The sequence below is a fragment of the Rissa tridactyla genome, chromosome 6 (genome assembly GCF_028500815.1).
Source record: "Rissa tridactyla isolate bRisTri1 chromosome 6, bRisTri1.patW.cur.20221130, whole genome shotgun sequence".
NCBI classification, from domain to species: Eukaryota; Metazoa; Chordata; class Aves; order Charadriiformes; family Laridae; genus Rissa; species Rissa tridactyla.
This window is the reverse complement of record NC_071471.1, coordinates 64333827-64347806: the sequence shown is the minus strand read 5'-3', so window position 1 is coordinate 64347806 and position 13980 is coordinate 64333827. Positions and strand designations below refer to the sequence as shown.

Sequence of the window (13980 nt, the reverse complement as noted above, 5' to 3'; positions counted from 1 at the left end):
GGCCGGGCGGGGAGACCCGGGGGGCGGCGGTTTGGTGCGGTTTAGATGGTGATGGGAGCGTGTGTATGCAGAGAAAGGAATATGGTGGTGGTGGGGTGGGGCGGTTAGGGTCAGAACTCGGTGGTTGTTACCGCTTAGGAAATACTAAGTGATTGGTACTGGTGTGGCTGCCGGGCACTGGTGAGGCATCGGGCTCGGTCTGTCATTTGTAAAGATCCTGTTCGGGTGTGGTGGTGGTAAAGCCAGTCGTCAGATTATATACTTCTGGTGGACATTTGCTTCTGGCTTGAAATTAACATTTTGAAGTTTTGCTTCAGATTTGCATTTGTTTTAATAACGGCCTAAACTTGACTAGCCTTTGTCCTTTGCATGCGGTTGTGCGTAGGCTCTGGGTGTTTGGTAATTCTGGGCTGGGGATGAACAGATCGGCCCTCGCTGACTGCGGACCCTGTCTCGTCCCAAACTTCCGCTTCTGATTTGAGAAACTGATGCAGGTGTGGCCTAAAGGCTGATGCTTTTAGCTTTTTGATTATAGTTAGTGCCAATTAAAGAACCTGAGACACGCAGTTAAGCATTTTCCAAATGTTGTCGTAACAAAGCAGAAATACTTGTAAGCACCTCTTTCCTTTTTTTTTTTCCTTGAAGGAAGAGAGAAAATTACCTGCATAACAATGACAAGTAAAACCACTCCCTGGTTATCTCTGGATTGAAAAAATACTTTGTCAAAATTATGTATTACAAATTAACAAACCCCTGAATGTAGGGGTACGTCTTATTTGTTCACCCCTTTATTTCTCTTCATCTCCATGTATTAAATCTTGCTCAGCCTGGACCAGCTCTTTCATTTGCTTGGATTCCTGTTGATGTCCAGATGAGCTTCATGCACATGGAAGGCATCATGTGACTGCTGAAAGGTTGTCAGCATTTTGTGGTTAGGACTATCTTCCTAAAGCATCACACCCATTTTAGATATTAATAATAAATGGTGTTAGAGCAGCATCATTCTTCGTGGCACAGTATTATTCTTGCTTTTGGAAGAAGTGGACCGTATCAGTCTCCCAAGAATCCATTTCTAGAAGAACACTGAGTATATGAGCATCAGGGCTGTGCTAAGACTGCATTAGTACTTGTGGGGAAAACCCAGCAAAGCTTTATGACATGGATTACAGTGTTTGTCTTCAAAGGGGTACCTGGATTTGAGGAGGTGACAGAAAAACCTTGCAATTTCATCTCTGCAGATGACTCCCCAAAACCGAACCATCCAGATTGGGAAGCCAGGGAATATTTCCACTGGCTGTATTCCTTTTTCCTCCCCCCACCATCCCTCTTTCCTATTCATCTGCACAACACATGATGTTTGATGCCTGCTAGATTCTGCTGGAGAGCTGCCTGGAGAAGAAGGGTGAATTCTTTCTCAGCCTCTTCTCTGCCATCTATTATTTTCAGAGTAATTAATTGGAAAGAGAGAGAGAGAGTCCACAGGACTTTAGGGAAGTAGTGAATAAGATTCATAAAAGAGATTAAGATAGTAATTCCTATTGATATTTGCTTTTCAATTTTAACAAATGGACTTAGTTGGAAAATAAGTGTGTCTGTGCAAGTAAAGAGTTATTCAGTACTGAGCAAAGGCTATTTGTGTGTAAAGCACTATAGGCCATTATTATTAACCATTTTAAACACTACTGCTGTTAAAATCTTACATATTAACTTACTTTTACACGCTTCTGTGGAATGATGGGTCTTAATGACGTTACTCATGAGAATGTATCTCAAGTAAGAAGGAAGTCTTTAAGGGATTAGGGCTTTGTTCAAATATCAGGTAGGGACCCTTTGCTTATGAAGGCAGATTACCTCATGCATATGCAGTCCCATTAAAACCACTGAATCTTTAGGGTCTGCATGCTCAGCGGATGTTGATTGTTAATATTTTATGTTGTGTTAGCTGTCCAAAAGGTGATCATTATTATTCTGAATGCATCAGAGACTCGGAGCTGTTTGCTTGTTGATTATATACCGAGCATACCAAGAATAGCAAAAGAGTTAAACATTCACCTGTGCCATTTTCATTACTAAACTGCGAGAGATATTCAAGGGATAGTAAAAAACATCACAATATCATCAGTGTTCAATCTGTGCGCTCTCTATTCACCTCTTTTGCTCCAGGAGGCAGCATGGTCTAGTTAACTGACTGCAACAGATGATAGAAGAAACTCCTGAAATCCAGCGATACCTCTGTCCTTTTGGACTGTTCCTTTTAACTCTTTTGCTCTAGTTCCCTGTCGTTATTTAACCAAAAATACCCATATAGGCAGTGATGTTATGATAGATTGTAAGTCAATATATGAAGTGTAACTGATAAATCAAATCCATGTAATTTTGCCTTAAATGGAACTCCAGATGAAGAGTTTTATGCCTCCCTATTTGTACAATGGAAATAATGGTAGCTAAATTTCAGAGCAGTTGCTGTGAGGACAAATGGCTTACCTGTGCTTTAAGATGAATTTTCTGAAATATTCCTTTATTTCCTTCCACCCTTCACAGAGCAGGTTGTTGCAGCCCTTCACACCTGTCCCTCACCTCTCTCTGTTACCAAAGTGTAAGGTCTCTGACATTCTTCTACCGCTCTCCTCAGAGTACAGCTCTAGCACATGTTTTGACCAAGTGCCAGATGAAGCAGCACAGACGTGTATTCCCAGAAGCTTGAACAGATAAGCATTTTGGAAATCTGGTGATATAACTGGGAGCTGAAACGAACTTTAAACATCCCTTTTCACTTCCCTGTCAAGTTGGAGTCCTTCCCAGGGCGCTCTCATGACCTGTTCTGCGGCCTGTTGGGATCAGTGGGGAGCTGCCCTTGACGTCAGTCGGGCTTTTCAATTTTGCAGTTTGCAAAAGGCTTCATATTGTACTTTCAGCCGTTGTTAAGTAGTTGTTATTAGGACTCATACATAACTGAATTTGGGTGTTGGAGTAAGCCTTATAGATTGTTGCTAACCTAAGGGCTTGTTTGCAAAGAGCTGTAAATTCTCTGGATGAAAGACGTTTTCCTAAAGCCAAGTATAACTGTGACCTACTTGTGCATCTTATCTCAAACTGCTTAAAAACTGTCAAAACTACTTGTTATCATGAAGGTTAATGGAAAAAGGGCTATTTTTAACTGTTATAATCTTCAGTTATGCTAGAGCAAACAGGCACAAATGGGAGTGTTTGCTATGGTCAAATACGAAGATCTTTGCTAATTTTTTTTTTCTAAACGGTGAAAGAATTAGCATGAGCTGTATTTAGTCCAGTAGGCAACTTCTTCAGGAGAACATAGGCGTGTAAAATAGGAGGTTTATCAATAGTGGTGTCTTTTCAGCCTTTTTTGTGCCATAATAAAAATCACTGAATTTTGACAGAAGCCAGTGTTAAAGAAATATTATTGCTGTCTAATATTAACAGGTTGTACTGTGCTGCTCTGATGCTGTAAGTGTGGGTGTTGTAGAGAAGGTAATTACATTTTTTAGCCTACTCAATAGTCAAAGTAGTAGAGTTGTTTAGCTAAAGAATTTATTTTATACTACAGTCCTTATCTTTTCCTATTTGATTTTCTAACAAATGTAGATCAAACACTTCTCAGTCTAGACAAATAAATCACCGTTACTGCTGGTGGGAGGGAGGTTTTTTCCTCATTTTACAGGTGAGACAAGAACCGAAATGATCTTTTTCCTGAGTCTCAGAGCCAGGTCAGAACAGGGAAATTTCTGCTTTCTGGGCCTCTTCTCAGGTGCCTTGTTTGTTCTTACACAAGTCAAGTCAATAATAGATTTCTGACAGAGGGTGATAAACTTCAGCTCATTATGTTTTGCTCTGGTAACAGTTCTTTCTTCATATGCACCGCACACATCACCTGATTGATCTGTCTCACAGTTGTGAACTTCTGTGTGAGGAAATCACAAATTTTTCTGTGAGATATTTACATACTAAGTCTTGAGATTCTACATATTCCACCACTAACTTTTATTTTTCAAATCTTCTAGTCCTCCTCAAATAGCCATGGCTGCTGCTGACGATAGTGATGGTTTTGGTTGAGGTCTCTGCTGACTGGTTTAAAAACTAGCTGCTGGGAGCTTCTGGTCAACATTTTATTCTGGTCTGTGATTCTCACAGTAATATTGCTCATACCTAAAGGAACTAGCCACTTAAGAGGTGGCAATATTGTCTGCCACATCCTTTTTGAAAACTATTGCTGTGTTTTTCTAGTTGTTGTCACAGGTATTTCTTTCAGGCCTGTAATGATCTGTTATTGATTTAATTTGTGGCGTGACTAGTGCATGGCTATCACCGAACGCATGTTTAGAATAGTTAATTATTGTAGCTTTAAATGCTGCCAGCCCTAGCGATTTCCACCATTTTCCTTGGTATAACGCTCCCTAGCCTGCAGGAGCGCGTTCCTGGCAGGGTTGGGTGCTCTGCAGCATGACCTGAGACAGAGCTGGCTGTGCAGTCATGCCGACACAGCTCTTTCCCACTTTCAATACCTAGGCAGTGCAGAATTTCGAAATGCCTCTCAAGGTTCTTCTCTTCCCAGCTTTTGTCCTGAATTTCTTCTGTACTGATTTCATACTGTTATTTAATTCTATCTGTACTTTCTGTTTATTTCTTCCAAATACATGTAATGACTTTTTCTCCAGTTACTCATTTTAGGGCTTGAAGCTCAATTTAGTGGCTTAAATAGCTCAGGATCAGCACCTGGATTGTCACTGCAAGCTGTAATTGTCTGTACATGAGAATCAGTAGCTGCAGCCAAACGTTTAGAGCTTTTGTTTTGATGGGGAACAAGAATATTTTACTGAGGTATCTGACTTAAACAGTAGTATCTCTTTTAAGATGCTCCTTTTTAAGTTTGTCTCTTCATCCCATCTTTTTTTCCCCTCAACAAAGCTTAGTCTGTGCTGTTTAACTTTTGTGATTAATGAAAATTAGTCCTGAATGCATGGAAAAAGTTGCATAGACTAATGGCAACAACAAGAGGAAACTGGGACAATGAGGTAGAATCTATTTTAAATGCATGGCTTTGAAAGGAATTGCACAGAAGGAAAATAAGCATCAGCTTATGGATGGAAAAGCCAGCAAAATTGCTTTTAGTAGAAAACACCAGAACCTCATGTGTTTTGCAGTCTCTGAAAACAATCTTTTAGGGATTTTTTTTTTTCCTTTTAATAGGTTCGAATTGAATATTTTGAATTATTTTAAATCTAATCTGTTAGTAATTGAAAATGAAAACCACACATGGTTAGTTCATGTGACTGATGTAGTATTTCTTAGTTTTGCAGTGTAAAGGCAGAAACACACCGTCGAAAACAGACTTCAGTCTCTAAGTTCCGAGACCAGCAAGTAGCTCATAATTTTTTTTGTCACATACTGTTTAGGCTATCATGTAGTAGGTGTTAGTAGGTGTTGTTCTTCATTAAAACCCAAGGAAAACTCCTAGACATTTTACAGTAATAGCAGATAAAAACTCTGAGAGACACGCTTTTTTTTTTTAAATGCTCAGCCCTTATTGTGGTGTGTTTTCAGATGGAACTTCATTTTTAGAAGCTCAAACCCAAATAAGAGTCCTAATCCTGTAAACATTATTGACCATTGCATTCGGTATGTTTACCAGTCCCATATGGTATGTAGGGAAATCCTTCATTTGCAAACAAGGTTGGACCAGCCAGGCTTCAGCAAGGTACCCCTGTGATGGACAAGTCTTGCGCTCTTCTTTTCCCATTTGTAAGCCGGAATTTGCACTTTGGTGAGTCAGTTTGTTTCATGTAAACCATGAAACATGTCCACATCCACAATGCAGAGCCTGCTGTTTATGTACATGCACTGGAGTTAGACTTAAAACTTAGAGTGGCGAGTCCATAGAGCTTTAGCGAGAGCTGAATATGAGCTACCTGTCTGAGTACCTGCCCAGTTTCTCCGGTAATTGCATAGCCTTGGAGTTACTTTCCCACAGCTAGAAATGATTGCACACACTTCATGTTTGTTGAAAACTATTAATATAGAATCATAGAATCTTCATGGTTGGAAAGGACCTTTGAGATCATCAAGTCCAACCATACACATACAAGAAAACCCAAACCCCTACAATCTCTTCCACTAGAGCAGGCCCTGAAGTGCCACATCTAGACGTTTCTTAAACACCTCTAGGGATGGTGACTCAACCACCTCCCTGGGCAGGCTGTCCCAGTGCCTGACTGCTCTTTCAGTAAAGTAATTCTTCCTAATATCTAATCTAAACCTCCCCTGCTGCACGTTCAGACCATTCCCTCTGGTCCTGTCATTATTCACCTGGGAGAAGAGGCCAACACCCACCTCTCTACACCCTCCTTTCAGGGAGTTGTAGAGGGCAATGAGGTCTCCCCTCAGCCACCTCTTCTCCAAGCTAAACATGCCCAGCTCCCTCCGCCTCTCCTCATATGACCTGGTCTCCAGACCCCTCACCAGCCTGGTAGCTCTCCTCTGGACACGCTCCAGCACTTCAATGTCCCTCTTGTACAGAGGGGCCCAGAACTGAACACAGTACTCAGAGGCACAATCACTTCCCTACTCCTGCTGGCCATGCTATTCTTGATACAAGCCAGAATGCTGTTGGCCTTCTTGGCCACCTGGGCACACTGCTGGCTCATGTTAAGCTGGCCGTCCACCAGCACCCGCAGGTCCTTTTCTGCTGGGCAGCTTTCCAGCCACTCTTCCCCAAGCCTGTAGTGTTGCTTGGGATTGTTGTGACCAAAATGCAGGACCTGGCACTTGGCCTTATTAAACCTCATACAGTTGGCCTTGGCCCATTGATCCAGCCTGTTCAGGTCCCTCTGTAGAGCCTTCCTACCCTCAAGCAGATCAACACTCCCACCTAGTTTGGTGTCATCTGCAAACTTACTGAGGGTGCACTCAATCCCCTCATCCAGATCATTGATAAACATATTAAACAGAGCTGTCCTGAAAACTGAGCCCTGAGGGACACCACTGGTGACCGGTCGCTGAGAGGATTTCACCCCATTAATCACAATATGTTCATCTAAGCTCTACATTTTGAAGTGGAAGGAGGATCTGTTGTCATTATAAAAAAGGCTGATGTGTTAAAAAAAATTATGATGAGGCAGGGTGTTTTGTGGCACCAGTGTGCTCTCTGCCTCCAGAGAAGAGGTGTTGGTGTTCCTGCTGTGCTGGTGGGATTACTGAGAGATGCCTGGTGCAGCTGTGACTGAGGGGCACTCTGGACAGAAGCATGAAATAGGAAACATCCAGAAGACAACATACTCAAAGGTGAGGCAAAAGGTACTTTTTTACCCCTGTGGTATATTTGAAGTTTCAACGCACAGGGGGGTGAAAGAAGAACATCCAACTCAGTCAGCGGATTGTGAGGTCTGACTCCCTGAAGCCCTTAGACCTGTGCTTCGCTCGTTCTGGAGCTGAAGAGTGCAGTGCGTGTCGCTGTTCAGCGGTGAAGCCAACAATGTCTTTTTCTCCTTCATGGTCACAGATGTTTTCTTGGTAACTTACCAGCATGGCGCTTAGTGGTGATCCTCTTGGAGATAGGTCAGAGAAGTGAGTGGTCTTACCACAGTGGACTTTCTAAGGACATCATGACAGGAAGAAAACTCCTCGTTTACTGCTTCCTTATTAATAAAGATGGTTTATTCTATTTCTGAAACTGCACAAGATAGACAAATTTTAATCCGAAGTGCAAAGCTGAAACAATTTCTGTTAACATTTTCTTACTATTTATCATTCCCTTTGCTGTACCTGGAACCTTAACTTAGTAGTATTTAATGTGCTTTTCACTACTTTCTCCTCTAATGTAAGTCTTGTATGACTAAGGCCTGTGGGATTTCACTCAGTGGAAGGATTCTGCTTTAATTACTGTTATTTTAAATCTGATCTTGTTTCTATTGCATCAGGCTCGTATGAGGCATCTTTGATCAACAGAAAAGTCAGAAAAACTGCTGTTCAAATTACAGTTTCCTTTTAACTAGTGATGAAAGCTTTCAGTTCATTTTTGGCATTAGAAAGGCTGGGAGACAAGCAGGTTAGATAAGAGCTAAAACCTAGTTAATGATGAAGGAACGTAGCTACGAGAGTACAATAACAGCTCTGAAAACGATGTTCCAGCTCTAACTCTCTGTGACCCTACACATACAGAAAATGCCGAGCAGTTTATGCCAAAGTAGTGGCTTTCTCTGGTGTCCTAGACTCCTTGGTCTACATTTGTGGAAGAGTTAGCTTCAATAAAGGCTGTGTGAGGTGAATGAATTTCATAAGAATTAGGGTGTAAAAGAAGAGATGGATTTAGGACTTGCTGTTTCATTGAAGGTAATAATAAATACCTTGTTCAGTGCTGAGCCTATGGTCAACAGACAATGTGGAAATCAATGGTTTTGTCAGAATAAAAACCTAAAGGAGAAAACCCTTTTTTTCTTGAATGAAAGCACACCTCAGTGAAGCACACATCTAAGCACCTTTTAAATTAGGTTTGGTTGCAGAAGGAGTTGTGCTGACTATTACCCATGAAGTAATATTTTATGCCTATTAATGGAAGTTCACATAATGTGAGTATACTAATTCTCTGCCGAGGACTTTCTTTGTTCCAGTCGGAAGGGTGTGTATATGCATGAACAGGCTGTGCCGAGGTGTGTGTGTATGTCTCTGTTCCCCAAAAGGAAATCTGTAGATGTCTTGAGTGGTTTATAATGAGCAGAGCTGTAAGACCTATTACCTTTCACTGGAATTATACCCAGTTTTATTTTTTAATCTTAGTTTCATGAATATCTTCTGCATATGAATGCAGATACACAAGAGAGGATTTGAATGTTTCTATGGCCTTCTGCTGCTGTTGTATAATTTTCTCTTTTATTGTCCTAGTAAGCCAATAAAACAATTAAATGATAATCAGACAATCCACTAAAAACCTGTGGCATATGTAAATAAGAACAAAACTTATTGCAAGAAGATGATATTGTTATATAATAATGTGGTTATCCAAAAGTGTTTATTCTACTTCATGAGCTGGAGATAATCCCAAAATTATCCAGTCCAGACTTTGATCTAAGGAAGAGTAATAAAACTTTGATCATTGTTGAATTGGCAGCAGCTATAAAAAGCCTATGTCATATTTCTCTCTTAGTAACACTGGCTAAATCCAAAATAACTGATAAAAGAATTTGATGATTGCAGTTTAGGGATGTTTTCTGACTTGACCTGAAGTAATCTCTGTCCAAAAATATCCAGAAAATATTTTTTTCTATTTTCTCTTGCCAGATGTTTTGATATTTGAGATGAATGTTTTGTGTACTTAGATGTGCAATGCACATGTGGAGTCTAGTGTTTCAGAGAAAGAGGCCGTGGTTAGCTGGTTATGTTCATACATGATACAAACAATATAATTCTGATGCCATTATCTTGTTCCCATCTTTCTGAAAATGTCATTTAAAATTTAAAAACTTTAAATGGCTAATGTATATGACTGTATTATAGTTACCCCAGTGATACCATATTTCTTTCCAAGCTTGCAACATCGTAAATATTTTCCTACTCCTGTTTGTGTAGGAAACACCACTTGTGATGTTCTTCCTTTAGAACTGCAGCTGGACAGCGGCAAATTTTTCTAGGTTTAATATTTTAAAACCTAAAGGAGATTGTGGGGGAAAAAAAAAGAAAGCCATGTAACCTTTTTTTTCATCATAAACTGAGATTTTTGAGAATTCCAGAATTGTATGGGTCAACAAAGCTCACAGACTTGTACAGTTGCTTTGGTACTTTTGAGTTTCTACCGTAATACATTCAGTAAAGAAAAGGGCTGAAAACTTAGACTCAAATGGCAGTTGATTTTAGGATCTTTAATGTATTTTGTATACCTAGATATAACATGACCTCAGTCCCTAGGTAATGCAGGGCTTTTTCAAATCTGCGTGGCCGGGATGGTGAGAGGTTTGTGTAATGTTTGGTGCAGTGTTTCAAGAGTGAAGTACCATGAGAGGGCTGCAGCTTGTTCTTCCTGCGGCCAGGCTGGCCTGGCACTGTGCATTCGCCGCCTTCTGTCCAGTTTGTGGGGGTGCGGGAGTTCAGCTGGGCAAGATTCAACCTTTCCCTTCTTTTGCTGTGAGTTTTCCTGCTGTCTGGCTCCCTGCTCGGTGCAGATAATCTGCAGATCTAAAGTGTTGTTTTATAACGCTGGTCTTGTGTTTTGGGCAGTAAGTCCTATTGAGTTTAACATGTTCAGGATTTAGATTTGGGAGATTGTGTGCCTTTTTGCAATAGCGATTTCCCCTTCTTTCTCTTGTCCTCTGGTGACAGCTTTGTGGATACTGGGAGTTCTCATTTTTCCTTTCTGCAAGGCACGGAGGCCAAGCAGACCAGTGCTAGAAGATGCACTTTATCCTCTGTCCATTGTTGCCACTCCGTATTTATCAAAAGCAAAAAGACTCTGTGCCTGAAGGGGGATTAAGAATCCTACCATCTTGCTATTTATGATGCTGAGGAGGTATTTTTAGTACAGGTTGTTGGCGCTGCCGCCCAAGGGAATGGCTGGGAGAGGGTAGGTCAGGAGGCAGCCAGCTGAAGCTAATGAGCGCTGTGGCTGGAGTTGCAGGGAAGTGGTAATCCCAGCAAAGATCCCCTTGGTGGCTGGGTGCGTGCGTATGAATGTGTATGTGCACACATAAACAGATTTGGAGCCTACCTATAGAAAACAACTAAAGAAACTATAATCACCTGTGCTCGCTGCAGCCATTTGAAAGAGGGGAGGTTAATTCATGCTCTGTTCCACACAATTCCCATTCCTGAAAGATTATTGGACTTACATGGAATGTTTTTTATATCATACTCCGTCTTCATAGCTGAACCCTCCCTCCAAACGTACAGGTCCAGAAAGATCTGGATGTTGCTAATAGAGATTATGACTCAGTTTTCTAAGGAAGCGAGGTCAAGATTGAGCCTTGTCCTGCCCTTGTTAAATTTGCTTCCTGCACATTCCTCTGGAGACTGAGAAGTCAGGAGAGCAGCGGGTGAAGGAGCCAGTGAGTAACAGCTGGAGAGAGTGGAAGCAGAACAGAAGGGCATCTGAGAACGGGGAGCAAGAGAGGCATACTTACAGCAGAGTGAGGCAAGAGGATATCTGTGGAAATCCTTCTTCAAGCTGGTACAGAGGCAGAACTGACATAGACCAGAACTGTCCCTGAGTCTAAAAAAGATTAGAAGAGATGGGAGTAGAGAACACTTGGAGAGTTACAGATACCTCCCTAGTGAAAGCAGTTGTCAATGTTCTGATGTCAACAAGCTTTTTGTTTTTATTTCTTTGGTTCTTGGACACCCTAAGATGCCTAGCAGCCAAGGGGAGTGCCTTCTGGAGTAACTGTCCTTACAATTGCTGCAAATATTTTTGTGGTTTTCTGAAGGGAGCAGAAGAAAGTACTGGTTTGAAATTGCCTGAGGTAGAACTCTTAGCTGCCTAAAATCTCTGAACGCTTCACAGACTGATCTGGGAGCTGGTGCTCTGCCAAATCCTATTTTTAAGCAATTAGGTTTCTCTCCCAACTTTATGAAGTTATGCTTCTCTAGCAATATCGCAGAAGCGCGAGGCCTGGAAAGGGAGCGGGGAGCACATGTGCAGGCATATGACTTTTCAGGGGAAAAATATAAAATTAAGTTTGGTGCCATGTTTCCGTGTTTGCATAGCAAAGAGCTGATCTGCAGTGAGACAGAACAGCTCCAGCCCGCGTGTGCTTCCATCCTGCTGAGTTACGCAGTCCATGCTGCTGCTTTAAAGTAGAAGCTGCTGTTTTCCTTGAATACATATTCTGTTAACGCTTTCTTAGCACTGCAATTTGAAGTTTCAAACAGAAGTATTAAGAGATTTCCTTGGGTAATTAGGAAACCCCATCAGCTGGGGAATGTAAAGAAATTAGAAAGCGTATCACCAACAGAAGTCCTGTGCTAACTCGCTGGGAATGGATTAAAGATGAGATCAGCTGCGATGTCCTTTTGATTTCTGACATGTCTAAATAGCCCCAGAGATGCAGCCAGAACTGATCAAAAGGGTTTTCATGAATGTAACAAGTAGTTTTTCTATTTGCAAATTACATTTCATGTAAATGAAATTGGGAAGACAGGAAGAATAACTAGAAAAGAAAATAAAGTCCACAGGAATCACTGCTGCCACCTAAACATTTTAACAGTTCCAAACTTACCAGTTTTAGTCAGAATATTATCTTCCTTCATGCTGTCAGGAAAGCTTAGTTTACTTAGTGTGTTCTGACTTTCTGATTTCCAGCAATAAATGTTATATCAGAAGAGGACCACATAAGAGAGAGTGTCTGAGAGTTTTTCAGGTTCTAGGATAGAAAAAATGATGGTTTTGGCACCCATATTGGGCATGTTTGTCCATTTAAAACGCATGTTAGTGTGCCTGCTCAGAATGTCTTTCAAAGTGTGCAGTTCTTAGTAGAGCATTTATTGATGTTTCTTCCCCAGACTGTATTCCAGAAACAATACTCATCACGGACTGAAATATTTCTTGACTACTATGAGGTTTCATTTTCTGCCCCACCCTCCTTAATTTCTGCAGTGCAAAATAACCTTTAATCTTTAATTCAGCTTTTCATTCTGTCCAACATTATTTATCGCTAATATTTATGGGTTCTATAAGCATGCTACTCTTGATATTAGTTTGTCTTGGGAGTGCAAATGTTTAGCATCAAATTCATTTTCCACTAGGAACTGTAAGTTAAAAGCCTTTCTAAAATGGTTATTTTCCTGTTTTATATGTCTTGAAAATGTCAGGCATGTTGGTTGCATTTGAGCATAGTATTCTGCGGTATCGGAGGGTGACACAAACACAGCAATTTGATCTTTCCTAAGTAAGTGCTTCAAAAAATAATCAGCATGCCTTTTATTCCTGTTCTGTTTCTTGCCTGAATGACTGTTTAGAAACTTCAGTGCTTATTTTATGGGCAAAGAATATATTGACAAAAAGTATTTTTTGGTAGCGGAGCTCTTTGAAGACAGGCTATACTCTCTTGTGTTGTGTAAAACTAGAATAACTGTGGAGGCCAGCAGAGTAATTTGTGCTAATCAGAGAGATGAATTGGTCAGATTTTTGGTCATGATATGAAGTAGTGGAAGACACTGAACAGAGGAATAGTTGTAGAGACAGTTCATCCTGCCTTGAGGCAGGAAGAGGCACACAGCTTTTTTAAGTCCCTTTCACCATTATTATTTTGTAACTTTAGGGTTCTGTGCTATGGGACATATGGGTTTATTCATCCGTGTTCAGTCTGAACCCCTGTTTTGGAGACTTTCTTTAAAACAAGGGGGGTTTGCGTGTTTATTTGTATAATATATTACGTTATATTGTTTATTTGTTGATTATGTATATGTGATCTTTGGGGAATTGTTCATCCTGGCAGTTACAAGAGTCTAGGTAAAATCTGTGTTTCATCCACAATCTGCTTTATCTGATCTAGGACATGCCATATAACATGCTATCCTAGAAGGAAGGTGTGAAAATTACTTTTAGCTCTTTCTAGAGTGTTATGACTGATGTCAGATGTAGGTTAGTTCAGGGAAGAGAAGTTGTATAAAACTGGAAATTGATCCTACTCTTAATGAGTTCCGGTTCTGTATATTAATCAAAATATTGCTGTCCCTTTCTTCCTCTCTCCCTTCCTCCCTATGGGCTAAACCCTGCTCTGAACTAAGTAGCTCAGCTGAATTCTCTTGCCATCCTGGCAACCACATTGGAAAATGGCTGGAAACATGAGGAACAAATTGTATGTGCATGTGTATAGATGTTTTTATTCAGTTATTCATGATCAGCTGCTGCTGGTCATGATTCCTGGGTTACCTGAACCACAGGAAAGTACCAGTTTTTTCGCATAGTGCATAGTTTGCTTTCTAGTCATGCCTTGTCTTCTCTAAAGAAAGTGCAGTATCTGGATGTTGTTATTTAGTTTT

General features: G+C 40.8%; 1 protein-coding gene across 6 annotated transcripts in view; it reads left to right on the top strand.

Annotated features, from left to right (window-relative positions):
* The window catches only part of ABLIM1 (actin binding LIM protein 1), a 225983-nt gene that overhangs the window by 14606 nt on the left and 197397 nt on the right, over positions 1 to 13980 (top strand). The window lies entirely within an intron of this gene.